Here is an 18,422-nt window from a genome sequence, read left to right as displayed (position 1 = left end):
GTCCATCCATTTCTGGGCCCCACAACTAAGCCAAGTCCTCAATGGCTTCCTGTGAAATGATAGGCCTTTGCTTGTTAACACATTTTCAATGACTGATTGTGCAAGAAATATTGTATTTTCCTACCATTTTCTCACTGCATGCATCATTTGGGTTTTCTCTCCTCATTTCCTTACAGCTCAGAGATTTCTACTCTCTGAGGCCATTGTTTGCTTGACATGAAAAATAGACTCTAGTAAAACTAATTACATTAAATGAGGGAAAATCCTGAATCTCAATTATGGAATAATTAATTATAAAACCATTAGGTAGAATTAGCATACTTGAAGTTGTGCTTCTTTAACAAAAATTTTCTCAACAATTTATTTTCAGCTACATCTTTTATCTTTAATATTTTTCCTTTTTAACAGTGAGCGTTTCTAAATAATTTATTCATTTAGTCAACAATTATGCACGGATTGCAATTTATGAGCCAGGCATTTGATCTATGCTCTAGGGTTACAGTATTGAATAAAAGACAAATTTCCTGCTCTCATATAGCTTACATTTTAGAGAGGAAGAAAACAATAAACAATTAAAGATATAAATTCAGGTGGAGAAGAGGGCTGTAAAGATAAAGCATGGTGAGGCTGATAGTCACAGGACTGTGCTATTTTTGAATAGAGTAGACATGGGAGGCCTGAAAGGATGACAGTTCAGCAGTAGCAGAAGGATGGAAGGGATTCAGTCCTATGGCTACCAGTGGGAAAGAGCATTCTGAGCAAGAAAAGCATTAAGTAAAAAGTCACTGAGGCAGGAATCTGCCTGATGTGTCCAAAGCATAGAGGAATAGGGAACTTCTTGGTTCAGCCCTTTCTGGGTTTTCTCCCTGCTCCAGAACACATCAGAATTCATTCTCCTCATTGCACTTCCAGTTCCTCCAGTGGTTCTCTGGCTCCTTCTGGGGTCTCACCTCTATAGTCGATAGGGTGGGAAGCAGCTAGAGTCCTCTGTGCAACTCCTGCATGACTACCTGCTATGCCAGATCAACTCTTCCAACGTGAGGAACCCAAGATTCAGACATGGTTAGAAAAAAAGGAAACCCACCTTGGCCTTAGATCCTAGCCACATTCTCCATGTCAACTTTGCCATCAACAGAACTGATATTTTGATCCCTCTTTGACTATGGTTTCTCATCTGGTTAAGAAGAACAGAGCAATGGTTCTCAACTGGGGATGATTTTGTCCTTGAGGGAATGTTGGGCAATGTCTGGGGACATTTTTGATTGTAACGACTTGAGGGAGGTTGCTACTGGCATCTATATGTAGGTACAGGCCAGGGATGCTGCTAAACCCCTACAATCCATAGGACAGCCCCCACAACAAAGAATTATTGAGCCTAGAATGTTAATAGTGCTGAAGAGTGAGAAACCCTGCTAAAACCCTCAATATCTACCAAAGAGAAAAACACAAACAACAGAGTATTATCCAGTATCTATTCAGAAGACTGATATTTTTTTTTTACAAACCATATTTCATGATTCATTAAAGCAAGGTATAATTACTAATGTTTTATTGCTTCAGTTTAAGTTGCTTACATTTAAAAGCAATATTGCTGTTTTTTAATATACCCCATACTTAAAATTTTCAGTAATTTCAACATAGTCAGCAAACAGTTCAAATTATTGAATTTTTAAAATGTGTTCCTACTCAAGTAAAAGATTTCAGATGGTAATGACTTTAGGAAGTAAATGAGGTGAAGGGGGAACACGAGAAAACTACTTGATAAGGAACAGTTTAGCTTCATAAGTGAATTTTCAGCTATCTACAACTAAGAGGTAAGCAGAGAACAGTAATTGGTTGATTTAGTTTGACAGCTAAGCCCCTAAGTTAGTTTCAACATTTAAAAAAATGCTTAGTTTTTAATTATGTCAATGGGAAATCTGGTTGGTATAAAGGACTTCTATAATTTTAACTCATGAGCATATTTGCAAACCTATTTTAAGATGCCATCTGCCATGGCATCTCTTCCAGTACAAATATAATGACAAGTTTAAAAGGAAAGAAAGAAATTCTTTCATGCAAACATGGAGATAGAGTCACATATATCAACAGTGACTATCCCTTAAAAATTGTTTCTGAGAACAATATATCATTAACCTCCTGCTACTAGAAAAAGAGCAATTCCTACTTATCACACTGTCACCAAGAAAGCAAGTGACACAATATGGAAGTTAACATCGTGGAATGTGTTGTAGATAGTTGGGAAGACACAGGTTTATATTAAAAGCATGGGCTTTGGAGCCACATTTGAGTCCTTTCACCACTGATTACCTGAAGAATAACCATGAGCAAGTCCCTTAATGTCTCCATAAGCTGAAGTTCCTTCATCTCTAAATTGGGGTTGATAGTCATCAAACTTCCCCCTAGGACTGTCAGGAGGATTAAAAGAGAGAACATCTGAGCACACTTGCACTTCACCAGGTGACTGACAGCCAGGAGACTGTGATTAGCTGCCTGTGGGCTGAAATGGTCCTTTGTTTCCTTGAACATCCAAATCCATATCCAGTGATCTGAACCATGTAAAGAGTTCAGATGTTTGCTTGCAGGAGGCTCCTGCAAGCCTGCAGTTGTCATCTCTGTGGACATCGCTTGTGGACCTGGGCACTAGGAGCAGTGACTCCCAATGGGAAAGTTCTACTCTTCCTATCCACCAAACTGCCCAGTTCAGTCTTCCAGTCTCTGTCCTTTGACCTAAATACTTGAGTAACAAGGCAACAGTGGATGGACCATTGAGGAGAAGGGGAGAAGGAGAGGAAAGGAAAAAAAACCAAAATTGTAACTTTGGGTGTACTGATACAACCAATTTGAAAATTTCCATCACCTGGCAATCGATTGCATGATGGATGTGAGAATGTGTAGCTGATAGATAAAAACAGCTAAAGTCCAAAATATCCCATGTGCCGTCCTCCACAAGAGAATTAGTCGCATTCTCCTAGAGAGTGAGGTGACTGGAAGACAAAAAGCCTATTTCATTTCAGTTTATTACTGAAACTGCCTTAAAGTTTATTTTATGCCCCTTTAACTTCTGATCCTATGATATAATCAAGAAGTGATTTTTAAGAGACAGAGGCTTTTGGAGGCAGCTAAATTCAGGATAGAGTACTGCTTATTTGAGTGCTGCCTACTCCCACCACACCACCAAGTATAGCCTCTTATCCAGCATTTCCAAGATATTAGAGGTGGATTTCACATGGCTTGAGCCTGCCCAAAGACCATGGAGCTTCCTACAGAACCCCAAGAAAGAAAGGCTTTCACTGCTCTTTAAAGGGTAAGGAGGTACTGCCAGGGCCACGATTTTAAACAGAGGCCTAGACAAGGCTATACCATTTTCTGATCGATACAAGTACCAAATAAACTGGAGGGTCACTGTACTCATCTGAATTTAGGCAGAGTTCATTTAAAACCTGGGATTGGCTTCATTTCCAAAGGATTAAACCTGAGTCTTCAAAAGGTTTGCCTTTAAATACACCAAACAGCTGGCAGGCTTACAACTGAGGACTGAATCATGTCCCCCACAAAAGGCATGCTCAGGTCCCAACCCCTTGTCCTGTGGTGTGAATCCATTTGTAAATAGGGCCTTTGAAGATGTTATTAGTTAGGATGTGTCCAAACTGAATGAAGGTGGGCCTTAATCCAACATGGCTGAAGTCCTTATAAGCAAAGGAAATTGGACACAGAAAGAGAAGCCAATGGGAAAAGCAAGAAGCTGGAAATCAGCAGAACCAGGGAAAAGAAATGGAGACACTGCCATGTGCACTACCATGTGACAGAAAGCCAGGGAACCCCAAAGATTGCCAGCTAGCCAGAAGACACTGGCACTGGGAGAAAACTAGCTTTCTAGCCTTTGAATAAATAAATTCAATAAATCCTGTTGTAAAGCCAACCCATTGTATGGTATTTGTTTCATCAGCTAAGAAACTAAAACCCTTATCAAATGGGGAAATACATTGTTCCCTTTGGTAAAGATAACATAAAACTATACAATATGAGCATTGCTATGAGTAACGTCAATTTTTATATTTCAGAGTATGGGCTTCTGATTTTTATGTATTAGCTAGAAAATATCAATGACTAAAGTAGTCAATTCATTTAACTGACCACAGTGCATTACCCTGACAACCAAAAACAAGTTAAGTTCCAAAATCTTTGTCGAGGCCAGGGAATTGAAACCGCTCCATTTATAAGCTCTGTATACTTCTCTTTCAACACTTTAAAAAATGTACCCTGTCAGTTTTAAGAGAGACTAGGTGCTGATTATCCTCACTGGTTAGCCAAGACATAAAGTAGAAATTTCTGGCACTAGGATTCTAACTTTAAATATGTCCTTCCTTACAGTAAAGCAGACTCTTGGGGCTGAAAGAAAGGGAGGGTGGTGGGCCAGAAAGGCATTAAAAACATTTTTCTTCCTTCGTAGTCCATGATCACTTGATTCAATTTATGAATGCCTAATCTCTATTTATGCTTAAATTCTAAGGTACTAAAGCTAATTTATGAAAGCTCTCGTGTAAGCAGCCAGAAAATCAGCTTAATAAACAGGCATTACTCCCCATCAGCAAGTGCCTAATAAATTTGTCTAGACACAGGTGACGAGGTAGTAAAATTTACTTTAAAATGTCCGTGGGATTGTTGGACGACTGTGCGCCCATTTTGCATATTGAAATACAAATGTTCACAGATTTTAACAGAAGGGGTCATTGAAATGAATGTTTGTCAAACAAAGTAATAGCAGTAAATTTTGAGGATAGTGTGCATAATTGACAATCTTGAACACTTAAAGGGCAGATCAGCTTTCTAGATTATTTTCAAGTCTGCAACAAGTATTTGGAAAAGCATTCATTTCTTCCTGGTGATTTATTTTAAGTACTGTATTGGTGAAAGAGAGGAACAGAAGCTTTCTTTGGTGGGAGAGGTTTGTTTTGTAAGAAGCTGGAACGTTCTGCCATTCCCTTCTTATTCCCGCTTTCATCCACCCGTTAATAATTCTTACCAGGTAACTTAGTATGAATGAGGGGGAAAACATGATGGTTCTCCATATTCAAATGTACAAAGAGGGAACAGTACCACAGAGTACTATTTACATTTAGCACCTCAGTATTTAAAATAATTCAATTGCACTTTGGCTCCTCCTCATTCAGACCATGTCTGAGGAGCACAGCAGAATTCTCATGTTTTCCAATGAACAACCGAACTGAAACTCAACACATGGAAAAATTACCTCAGGTGCAACAGGGAAAAATAATCTCCTCACAATTTCCAATTCTAAGTAGGTTTCATTCAGTCTTTTTCTAAGCAGCTTGTAAGAGCAATTTATGGGCTCCTGATTACTATAACATATTGTGCTCTTTAAAAAAAAAAGTAATACTTTGGCTTCTGGTTGGCATTCCATTTTTTTATAGATTATTATATTGTGTTCAAGCTGAGTGGAGTCTGAAATTAATGTAATTAACTCCCTGCTCAGTTTCACTCATTTATTTTCCATTCTCAGTCATCTTTTCTCTCTGCCCCTAAAGACAGACTTGGAAAGGAAAGGAACCTGTATTCAGTGGTCGAACATTCATTGTTAGTTTCCAGACTACTGATCTAGAAGCCAGTATCAGTTGAATGTGAAAACAACTTGAGAAATCACAAGAGACGCTTCAGAGCCGACCAGCTTGTGCTCCATAAATAGCACTTACATTTTCTGTTAAAAATGTTATAAAAACATATCAAGGATATCAGACAGACAAATGATCAGATAAAACTGACCACAAAGGCTTGACTCAAAACAGGAAATCTCATACTGAATTATAAATGGGAAGAGGAAATTCAGTATCCAATTTTGGAACAATCAATAATAAAAGACAATATCCCAAATGAAACAAGATTCCAATTGCCTTTTTTTTTTTTTTGTGCCTAACAGCACATAGACATGATTTAAGCTAGAAAACTGGAGGATCGCTGCTGTATTTTCCACACCTGAAGAAAATTTAAACCTATCAAAAGTCGTCTTTCATTGTATTCTGAAGTTTCTGTGAAGATAACTAGTTTCCTACTCCAAACATATTGGCAGCTCATGCATGAGAAACAGAAGACCAGGACTCCAGGCTCTAATGGACTTATCCGGGATGTGAAAACTGGAGGCCTTCGGGCCACATGGAAACCACATAAGGATTTGATTTGGCATACTCAGTGTTCAAAAAAATCAGGAAAGTTCACCTGAACATCCATTTTGTCTTCTGAAAATCAGAAGATGTGGAGACAATGGCCTTACATTCCCAAATGTTAACCAATACTACCTCTCTCAGACCAGGCCTACACACTTCAATTTTCCAATCTCCCCCATTCCCCACCCCACACAACTGTATAATATCCAAGACCCCACTCTGGTACCCAAGTACATTCCTGGGTGCTGGATGCACATGGCTTTGAGAGCCTTTCCCTAGAAGCAAAGGCATCCTGCTACAAATTTTTATGTTCAGCCTACAAAGAGGTTATAGGAAATGAACATTCCCCTTGAAGACTTCGCCAACATACTTGAATGATACACAAAACTTCCTCTAAATACTATGGGGACCTAAAATTACAAGGTAACCTGAAAGTCTTTATTAAATTGTTATACATTATATATGATTTCTCAAGGTATTGTATTAGTACTTTATTTTGCTATGGTTTAAAAAAGAGCTCAAAGGCACCCTTAACTTGGTTCTCATTCATAAACCTTTATAAATGGTTCGTGTCAGCCTAACTTAATATATGTATGTGTAGATATAAAATGGTATTATTGTAGTTCTGGGACCACTTTAATAACCCAGTACAACAACAAAAAAATAAATTCTTAGTTGGTCTTGACTGCAGCATGAGCAGTGATAATCTCACCTACCCACATTTTGATTAATACTGATAAATTGTGAATGTGCATTTTTAACCTGAATTTGGTTATTAATGAGCACACACACATATATGTATTAATGACATATTAACATCCTTATATGTGTATATAACTATATACATTCTGCTACATTTCAAAAAGCAGTAGCCTGTAAATCTCTAACTTCTCTAATAAAACGCAAAACAAAAAAAGCAATGGCAAAGCTATATATTGTCATCTGTTTTTAGTACTAATGTCCCAAATAATTTATAATGCAGAGTTATACAATATATATGGGATGCTGTATCAATCATGCAGAAATATCTGTTCCACCCGACTGTTCTCAAAATCCTCCTTTAAAGTAAGATTTGAGCTGAAACCAAGGCATATGAATAAAGTAATAATTGCTTGGAACCCTAAGAAAAGCAATAAAATATTTCAGTATGAGATTATGTGTCATTTACTTTCTTATATCAAAGACTATGTGACTTAAAATATTACAAGGATTCTCCTTCCTTCTTTCTTTTTACTAGAGAAGATAAAATATTAGATGAAAATCTGACAAATGTCTTAAAATCCTCCTGAATTATCTAACATAAGCAGTACCCTATTACTGTAAGCAATGAAACAAGAGATCCTTGCCTGCTTTAAATGTGCTGTCAAAAACAAACCAGAGGAAACAGACTGTCACAGAGCAATGGAAGTGTTCTATAACTTGTAACATGATTCAACTGTAGGGATCAGTCAACCATATTCCCTCAGAAAAAAAAAGACACATAGTTCAAGCATTCTAATCAAACGAGAAGCCCTTAGGAGGTTATTTTAATTTAAATGGGGGTTGAATTAATTTCAAAAGTCATATTTTTCCTAACAGTCATGCAAATGATTTCTACTGGCTCCAGAATCTCATCATAAATAAAACGATTATAGTGTAGGATCATATAAAGGTTGATTTGTTCCTGTACTTACAATATATGTGTATAAACATGTTTTTTACCCTACTGACCCATATATATATGTGTATGTGTGCTCCTGTGTATGTGTATATACATATATGAATATACATATATATACTTTTGCTATCCGGTATGTAGCTAAATATATTACCTCTTCCCTTTTTATGCAAAAAAAGTCTTATTCAAGTAACCAAACTTCTCTTAGCTTTATTTTCCTTGTCTGTAAAATGGGGTTTATGTAATGCCAATATAGATAACTTAAAGGCTGTCAAGAAAAAATGGTAGATATTTTTTATTTCAATTTCTCTCATAAAATTCCAAAATATCAGTTACCCTAGAGGACACTGATTTCTCTTCCAAGCCTGAAGGACTTAGTCCCCCAGCTGTCAGCCTTCTCTGGGAACTGTCCCTGGCTAGAGAGTGCCACCTTACGGAGGTTGCCTGTCTCAATAACTGGCTAAATGGGGTTCTAGAGGCCAGGTGCCCTTCCCATGCTAAAAGGCTCTCCCAGTTTATGAGCCTCCCAGGGGAGGGCTGAGGCTGATGAGACTGCATCAGAGCCCAGCTTCTCCCTCTGCCAAATTCTGCTTCCTTCCCTTCCTTCCACAGGTGTTGATCTCAAGAATACTCCTTGATAAACTTCCTGGACAGTAATTCTCAGAGTCTGTTTCCTGGGGCACCTGACAGGCAACAGTTATAATCCAGAGAAATCATCTGCCAAAACTCAGTATGCTTTAAAGGTTACTAAGATCAGGCTTTCTGTACTGAAACCTTTCAACCAAATACCTTTGAATGAACACTAAGAGAGAAAAAAGTTAAAACAGGCAAATTTAGCCAAATGACTAGCTTGATTTATTTGAATCACTGAAATGAACCAACTATTTTGGCATTGTAGAAGCAAAACCTTTTTTTACATACAGCATATGTAAAAGCCCAACTTTTGGGTCCTTGGTAATTGCTCATCTCAAAGTTCTATAAAACAGTTCTATAAAATTGTCTTCTGCTAAAAACAAATGCTAAAATGCTACACTTTGCTTTCCTTTAAAATAAGATAACACTTATCTTGGTTGTCAGGGCCATGGTCATTACGAAAAAGAAAGGGGGAAAACACTTGAAAATATATGTTAGTTCCCTAAAAGTCTTCCTCCCATCCTTTGAACAGTGTTAGTGGTTAAAAGGGGAGGCATTTCGTCAAATGCATTTAAAAATATCTTTAAGCCAAATCTATACCGATTAGATGATACCTCTGGGCAATGTAATAACATTTTCAGAAAACTGTAATTACTAAATCCATACCTATAGGGTCAATATCACTTTTGCCCAAGGAGTCTAGATTAAAGAAATAGTCCACAAAATACTGGATATTTATCCAAAGTAAGTGGTTTATTCATTTGGAAGGTGCTAACAATTAAATATTTCACACCCTACTTAGGACTACTGTCAAGTTGCACAAAATTTACATATTTTCTAATAAGATATCTTTAAATTGCAGAATAGAACTTTTAAAATAAATTTTTCTTCTAATATGAATCCACAGTTATCAGAGTAGGCTTTGCTATTAAAATATTTACTCTAATTGACCTGATGCTTTCCCTCCCTCAATTTCACTACCTAATGTCTTCTGACATGAACTCCTGCACCTTCTTTTACTCACCACCCCAGTGCTATAACTGTCTAGAATATGAATTAGTCAGGTGTTGATGTGAACAAAGACCTGACTGCTAACTCATTCTTTAATACAATAAACAAACGATCACAAACTATCTTGTCACTCAGCTTTTAGAGAGGTGATGTAGTGTAACAGTTAAGAGAATGGATTTAGATCTGAGGATCGCAGGATTCAAATCATAGCTGGGCCTCTTGTTTGCTGCATGACTTGGGCAAGTCACTTTAAAACTCCGATTCCTTCTTTTTTTCATCTGTATAGAGGAGATGTTAATCATTCCCACCTCAATGGATAAGTATGAAGATTAAATGAGTTAATATATGTAAAGCATTTAGAATAGTGCACAGCACTAGGTAAGTGCTTTGTAAGTGTAAGCTATTATTAGTTTGCCATTTTATTTCCATTTTCCTTGATTTCTTCTTATAGACTCTTTGGAGAACTAAAGCCTGCCTGGCATCCCTTCATGTTGTTACTTAACTCATTCTTTTGATTTATTTATCTCCTTTTCACAAAGCACAGTCTTCAATTTTGATATACTCTTTTTTGTGGCTGTCATCTCCTCCATTTCCACCATACAATATATTCCATTTCCCCATCATCTGACTTCTTATATCATGCATCTTCAAATATTCCAGCCTACTGTGGCCTAACGATGTTAACATATAAACTGTAATATACTAACATAGATAGTAGATTTTAATTTGTAACCTTCAAGGCACACAAACTACAGGACAGCTGCTGTTGTTTGGCTTTGTGCTGGTTATTTAATGGGTTATATTATATTAGCAGAGAGTCATCATGATAGTTTTTGTTTGTGTTTTCTTTTATTAGAGAAGTGAATTTACAAAACAATCATGCATAAAATACAGGGTTCCCATGTATTACCCTACTGTTAACACCTTGCACTGGTATGGGACATTTGTTACAATTAATGAAAGCACATTTTTATAGTTGTATTATTGATTGTAGTCCATAGTTTAACATAGGATGCATTGTTTTTGTTGTGCAATTCTGTGGATTCTTTTTAAAATTTTTATTCTAGCACCATACATACAATCTAACATTTCCCCTTTGAACCACATTCAAATATATAAATCAATGCCGTAAACTACCTTCACAATGTTGTGCCACCATCACCACCATCCATTACCAAAACTTTTGCATCACCCTAAATAGAAATTTTGTACATTTTAAGCCTTAACTCTCTATTTCCTACCCCGACACTGTCCCCTGGTTACCTATATTTAGATTGTGACATACATTGTGACCCTATGAATTTTCTTATTCTAATTATTTCAGATCATTGAGATCATAAAAAATTTGAATCATATTTCTGGCTTATTTCACTCAACACGTCTTCATGGTTTATCCATGTTGTCACCTGTATCAGAACTTTATTCCTTTTTATGGCTGAAAAAAATTCTACTATATGTATATACCAAATTTTTATCCATTCATCAGTTGATGGACACTTTGGTTGCTTCCATCTTTTGGCAATTGTGAATAATACCACTGTGAACACTGGTGTGCAAATATCTGTTTGAGCCCCTGCTTTCAATTTTTTGGGGTAAATACCTAGAAGTAGGATTGCTGAATCAATTGATAATTCTCTACTTAACTTACTAAGGAACTGTCACTGTCTTCCACAGTGGCTTCACCATTGTACATTCCCATCAGCAATGAATGAGTGTTCCTATTTTTCCACATCCTCTCCAACACTTGTAATTTTCTGTTTTTTTCAATAGTAGCCATTCTTGTAGCTATGAAATGGCATCTCATTGTGGATATGATTTGTATTTCCCTAATGGATAATGATGTTGAGCATCTTTTCATGTGCTTTGTGGCCACTTGTATATTTTCTTTGGAGAAATGTCTATTCAAATCTTTTGCCCATTTTTAACTGGGCTGTTTGTCTTCTGTTGTTGAGTTGAAGGTTTTCTTTACTCTAGATATTAAACCCTCTCAGCATATGTGATTTGCAAATATTTTCTCCCATTGAGTAGGTTGTCATTTTACCTTCATGATAAAGTCCTGTCTGTGATGTACAAAAGTTTTAAATTTTGATGAGGTCCCATTTATCAGTTTTTTCTTTTGTTGCTTGTGTTTTGGGTATAAAATCTAAGAAACCATTGCCTAAGACAAGGCCCTGAAGATGCTTCCCTATGTTTTCTTCTAGGAGTTTTATAGTTCTTGCTCTTACATTTTTTTTTTTTTTTTTTTTTTTGTCCATTTTGAATTGATTTTGGTCTATGGTGTGAGGTAGGAGTCCACCTTCATTCTTTTGCAAATGGAGATCCAGTTTTACCAACACCATTTGTTGAAGAGACTATTCTTTCCCAGTTGAGTTTGCCCCCTTTTCAAAAATGGGTTGGCCACAAATGTGAGAGTTGATTTCTGAGCTCTCAATTTGATTTCGTTGGTCTATGTGTCTGTCCTTGTGCCAGTACAATGCTGTTTTGATTACTGTGGCTTTACAATAGTTTTAAGTTTGGGAAGTGTTTGTCCTCCAATTTTGTTCTTTGTTTACAAGATGGCTTTGACTATTTGGGTCCCCTTGTCTTTTTGTTGTTGAGTTGAAGGTTTTCTTTACTCTAGATATTAAACTCTCTCAGCATATGTGATTTCCAAATATTTTCTCCCATTGAGTGGGTTGTCATTTTACATTCATGATAAAATATGCATTTAATGATTGGCATCTCCATTTCTGCAAAGAAGGTTGTTGGAATTTTGATTGGGATTTCATTGAATCTATAAACTGGTTTGGGTAGAATTGATATCTGAACAATATGTAGTCTTCCAATCTATAAAAGAATGGCCTTCCATTTATCTGGGTCTTTGATTTCTTTTAGCAATGATTTGTTTAGTTTTTGTGTAGAAGTTCTTTACATCCTTAGATTTATTCCTAGATATTTTATTATTTTACTTGCTATTGAAAATGGAATTATTTTCTTGATTTCTTCTTCTGTTTGTTCATTGCTAGTGTATAGAAACACTACTGATTTGGGGGTGTTGATCTTGTATCCTGCCACTTTGCTGAATTCATTTATTACCTCTAGGAGCTTTGTTGTGGATTTTTCAGTTTCTTTATATAGGATCATGTCATCTGCAAATAGGGAAAGTTTTACTTCTTTTTGAATTTGGATGCCTTTTCTTTCTTTTTATTGCATAATCTCTCTGGCTTGAAATTCTAGTATAATGTTGAAGAACAGTGGTGAAAGTGGGTGTCCTTGTCTTGTTCCTGATCTTGGAGGGAAAGCTTTCTGTCTTTCATCATTAAGCATGTTAGTGGTGGGTTTTTCATATATGCCCTTTACCCTTTTGAAGAAGTTTCCTTCTATTCCTAGTTTTCTAAGAGTTTTTATCAATAAGTGGTGCTGGCTTTTGCCAAATGGCTTTTCTGCATCAATTGGCATGATCACGGGTGTTTTTTTTCCTTCATTTTGTTAATGTGGTGTATTATATTAATTGATTTTCCTATGTTGAACCACCTTTGCATACCTGGGATAAATCCCACTTGATCTTGGTGTATAATTCTTTTAATCTGCTATTGGATTTGGTTTGCTAGTATTTTGCTGAGGATTTTTGCATTTATATTTATGAGAGATATTGGTTTGTAATTTTCTTTTTTTCTGGTATCTTTATCTGACTTTGGCATGAGAGTGATGTTGACCTTGTAGAAAGAATTAGGGAATATTCCCTCCTCTTCAACATTTTAGAAGTATTTGAGCAGGCTTAATTTTCTTAGAATGTTTCGCAAAATTCCCCATGAAGTCATTAGGTCCTGGACTTTTCTTTAGTGGGAGGTTTTTGATTACTGATTCAATGTCTTTACTCATTATTGGTTGGTTGAGATTTTTCTATTTCTTCTTTAGTCAGTGTAGGTAATTTGTGTGTTGCTAAGAATCTGTCTACTTCATCTAGGTTCTCTAATTTCTTGCCATACAGTTGCTAATAGTATACTCTTATAGTCTTTTTATTTCAGTGAGGTTGGTAGTTTAGTTCCCCTTTTCATTTCTGAGTTTACTCATTTGTGCCATCTTTCTTTTTTCTTCATCAGTCTAGCTAAAGGTTTGTCAATTTTATTCATCTTTTTAAAGAACCAACTTTTGGTTTTGTTGATTTTCTGTTTTTTTAATTCTCTGTTTCACTTATCTCCACTCTAATCTTTGATATTTTCTTCCTCCTACTCATTTTGGGTTTAGTATGCTTTTCTTTTTCTATTTCTTCCAATTTTGAGGTTGGGTCTCTGACTTGAACACTCTTCTTTTTTAATGTAAGCATTTAGAGATATAAATTTCCTTTTCAGTGCTGCCTTTCCTGCATCCCATGAGTTTTGGTATGTTGTATTTTAATTTTCATTCACCTCAAAATATTTCCTAATTTTCATTGTGATTTCCTTTTTCACCCTTTGGTTGTTCAAGAGTACATTGTTCAATTACCACATATATTTGTGGATTTTTCATTTCTCTTTCTGATATTGATTTCTAATTCATTCCTCTGTGGTTGGAGATGATACATTGCATGATTTCAATATTTAAAGCTATTGAGACTTATTTTGCCACCTAAGATATGGTCTGTCTTGGACAATGATCCACATGCACTTGAGAAATACATGTATTCTGTTGTTGTTGGATGGAATGGTCTATATATGTCTGTCAGGTCTAGATAGTTTAGAATATCATTCAAGTCTTCTATTTCTTACTGATCTTCTAGCTAAATGTTCTATCCGTTATTGAAAATGATATATTACAGTCTCCCTTCAAATCTGTCAGCATTTTTTTCACATATTTTGGGGCTTTGCTAATAGGTCCATACATATTTATAATTTTTACAACTTCTTGTTGATGAGAATCAATTCCTTCTCATTTTTCAAAGAAAGTCTCACCGGATGTAAAATTCTTGGTTGGCAATTGTTTTCTTTTGGCACTTTAAGTATTTAAACCCACTACTTTCTTGCTTCCATGTTTTCTTATGAGAAATAGATACTTAATCTAATTGGGGCTCCCTTGTACATAACACACAGCTTTTCTCTTGTAGTTTTCAGAACTTCTTTCATTATCCTTTGCATTTGACAGTTTGATCAGTATATGATAGAGTATATTTTTCTTCACATTTATCCTGTTAGCATTCTCTGGACTTTGTGGCTGTGCATAGTCACGTCTTTTGCTAAGTTTGGGAAGTTTTCTCCTCTTTATTATTTCTTTGAATATTCCTTCTGCCCCTTTCTCTCTTTCTTCTCCTTCTGGCCCTCCCATACTGTGTATATTGGTATAATTGGTGGTGTCCCAGGGGTCTCTTAGGCTATTTTGATTTTTTGTAATTCTTTTTTCTTTCTGCTCCTCAGCTTGACTCATTCCAATTGTCTTGTCTTAGAATTCACTGATTCTTTCTTCTGACAGCTCCAATCTGCTGTTGAAACCCTCCTAGTAATTTTTCATTTCAGTTATTGTGGTCTTCAATTCCAGTAGTTCTTTTTGGATTCTTTTTTAAAAAATGTCTATGTCTTTATTGAGATTCTGAGATTCTCATATTGTTTATTCACTGTGTTCCTCACATCCTTTAGTTCTTTCTCTGTGTTTTACTTCATTTCCTTGAGCATATTGGAGATGATTTTTTAAAAGTCCTTGTATGGTATGTCCACAATCTGGTTTTCTTTCTTGATGTTTTCTGGATTTTTATCCTCTTCCTTTGGATGGGCCATTATTTCCTGTTTCTTTTTTTGTCTCATAATCTTTATCTGCACAGTGTACATTTTAATATTCTTAAATGATAACTCCGGGATTCATTCCCTGAGATATGTGTTTCTTGAGTTTGTAACCAGCTGGTGAAATGACAGAGATTTTCTTCAGTGCTAAGAGCTACCAATACCAAGAAAACCTAAGCAAAAACCCCTCTACCATCTTTGCAAATTGGCTTTCTGTTGGCTGGTGCTCTCAGTCAGAGTTCAGTCCACCTACCAGGAAGGCCTGCTCAAGCAGAATGCAAAGTGCAGGGTCCTCTCTGTCTTTTCTGGGCCTGAGTCTTGTCCTGGGTTGTGCTTGCTATGGCCTTAGGAACTCCTCTGTTTACAATAGTTTGAATGTCCCTCTACTTCCCAGCAAACCAATCTGCTTCTTCTACTGGGTCTTCCACTGTAGACTCAAGGAAGGTAAGCCTTTGCCCTAGGCTGTCCCCCTCAGTTGTTTCTTATATTGCTTTCATTGTCTCAAGCTGCCTTTCCCAATTCAGTGTTTCCCAACCAGAACAAGGCCAGGGGTTCACAAATGGAGTGCTGGCCAGCTCCATGTTGTCTTAGGGAGGGTATGAGGAGAGGCCAGGAAGGTGCCAGGAGCTCCTCATTCCTGTGCTTTTCTGTCTCAGCCCCTGTCCAGCAAATGCAGCTCTTCAACTGTCCTCCTCCAACTGAGGGGGTGTATCCTATTTAAGTCTTTCTCTCACACTACACCACCACCCCCCAAATGGATCTAGGGGAAGTGGATTTTTATGCTCCTTTTTGGCACTAGCAACCTATGCCATCTTCTGGACCCCACTGCCACCTGCTGCAAGAGTGGGGGATGGGTGATGGTAAAAAGATAATAATTTACAGGTATTTACCATAAATTACCACCCCTCCTCCTCATCCCTGGATGCTGTTCAACGTTCTACTGGACTCCAGAGTTTTGAAATAGTTGATTCAGATAGTTCCTACCAGTTTTATAGTTGTTCTGTTGGAGACACTGATTCCTGGAGCCTTCTACTCAGCCATCTTCCCACAGTCCATCACCATGACAGTTTGAGCATTCAAGGGAAATGACAGACCACTGGAATGTAGGATACAGGTTTTCAAATTAGATATGAACTTGAATTTAGAAGAGCCTACTGCATTTCTATAAATGAAGTATGGTCTCTGCCAACAAAGTGCCTTTATTTCTACTTCATCTAATATCATTGGCAACAGTATCAGCTCTGGTTTAAGGAGTTCTTGAGATTCTTCAGGACAGTATGAAGTGGAAAGGACTATATCTGGCTTTTACAATAGCTACTGGGCATTGGCTATGCAAGGCAGGCAGTAGTAAAACTTGGTGGGAGTCAATAAACTGAGTAGATAGGACTCAGAAAATACCTAACCAACAAATAGGTTCTGTAATAATGTGACATTTTTATAGTCACATTTTAAAACCATAACAGCACTTGAATGGTATGCATTATAGTATTTCAATTTAGTCATTTATCTAAAAATGAGTTTTATCTTGGCTCATAAATAAGCAGTGACAGTCCAGCAATTTGAAAAGCTCAGCTTCACCTTTTGCTGCAAAGCTCATTTTACAATTAGAGAAACAAATGCCCTATTGTGCCATGTTGCTTAATCTTTGATTTATGGCTCCTATCTCCGTGCTAACCTCCTTCTGTAAACTACAAAAAGTTGGTACAAGCTCAGCTATTTCATTCTTACTTCTAATCTTAATGGGTTATTTTCTCCCTACTGGCCGTATCTGTCTACCAAATAGGTTAGGAAGAAAGTATTAACTCTTGCATTTCCCCAAATACTATTTTGTGTCTTAGTATGTTCTCAGGGTCTGAAATACATAACACATTTCCCTAGAAGCCTGGATAGCTCTTCCAGAAATCCTTACTTTTCTGTCACCTGCTGCCCCTACTGCTTGCTCTAACATGACTCATAGCAAGGCCCTAAAGGGAATTGCTGCCAGCTCCCCTCCTTTCCCCATTTGACTTTCAGCAGGCTTTATCAGCCAGCAGGCTAGGAAAAAAGAAAATTTAAATGGCACATCAGAATTGTTTCTTCTTCATCTCCATTTTTTCTGTCTTTCTGTGGCACTATCTGGATGTCTATAACGTCACTCCCCACATCTCTCCCAGCTCATCCATAGCTCGATGTTGTCACAAAATTCAGGGAACACTGGAGATATCCTTTACGGCAGTGCACTTAATTGGAGGGAAATCTGTATCTTGCTTAAAGTCTAAGGGGATGAGTGCAAGTTCTTATGTCCACCTTCCCCTCTATCCAAATACAACAGAAGTGGCAGTTGTGCTTCAAGGTTTGTGTTCTGGGGTTGATGCCAGGTACTTGTTTCCCAGCTGATGGATTTTTTCCCATCTGTTTTTAATAATTTCTGTTTTATTGAGGGTGGGGAAAAATTCATCTTCATTCCACCATTTTTAGATAGAAGTCTTGATAAAATAGGTTGTAAAAATATAGAAAGATGCTTATGATGCAATATTAAGTGAACAAACATAGGGTACCAACTAATATATGCAGTATGTTACCTTATTATAATATCAAACGCTTGAAGAGAGAAAATACACACAAGTATTAAATCTTAGTCTAAGAGTTGGAGATTTAAATTTTTTTCTTATTGATACTTTTTTGTATTTTCCAAATTTTGTGTGTTCAGTGAACAAGTATTACCTTATAACCAGTAAATAATGTTTACCAAAACACTCATGTGACAGCACATCTTGGTTAGGACTCTCTACCAAGCACAGATTTCTATCTGTACATTTATTCATTTGATAAATATTTACTGAATTTCTGCTATGGGTCAGGCACCGTGCTATCTCTGGGAAATACAGCAGTGAATAAAGGGAAGTCTTGCACTCATCAGTCTATATTCTAGCCCACATTGTCTACATTCTCAATAAACAAAAAAATAAACATAGGATAAGTTAAGTTGGGGTAAGTCTCTGAAGGAAAAATAATTCAAGGAAAAGTACAAAGAACTGCGGGACTGAGAGGAGACACCAAACGTGTTGAGTCTGTACCAATCAAAGAAACCAAGGAAGGCAAAAAAAGCTAAAAAAGCGGATAGATGATCATTACTAAGGTTAATATTACAGGTGTTTATCATTCATTTATTGTTTATTATCAGTCTTTAAGTCAATGACTTTTTTTTTTTAATTTCTGGGCAACACTTAA

At 36.7% G+C, this 18,422-nt stretch overlaps 1 protein-coding gene across 3 annotated transcripts in view; it reads right to left on the bottom strand.

Annotated features, from left to right (window-relative positions):
* Positions 1–18,422, bottom strand: part of LOC119508109 (synuclein alpha interacting protein) — a 144,292-nt gene that overhangs the window by 106,763 nt on the left and 19,107 nt on the right. Inside the window, exon 2 of one of the 3 annotated variants that reach the window (XM_037801566.1) lies at positions 16,197–16,308. The exons of the other annotated variants lie outside the window; for them this stretch is intronic. The gene's annotated coding sequence lies outside the window, so the exon portion shown is untranslated. The remainder of the gene's footprint in view (positions 1–16,196; positions 16,309–18,422) is intronic. 3 annotated transcript variants of the gene reach the window in all.

This window comes from Choloepus didactylus, chromosome 13, assembly GCF_015220235.1.
Source record: "Choloepus didactylus isolate mChoDid1 chromosome 13, mChoDid1.pri, whole genome shotgun sequence".
Taxonomy (NCBI): domain Eukaryota; kingdom Metazoa; phylum Chordata; class Mammalia; order Pilosa; family Megalonychidae; genus Choloepus; species Choloepus didactylus.
This window is presented reverse-complemented; position numbering and strand designations above follow the sequence as displayed.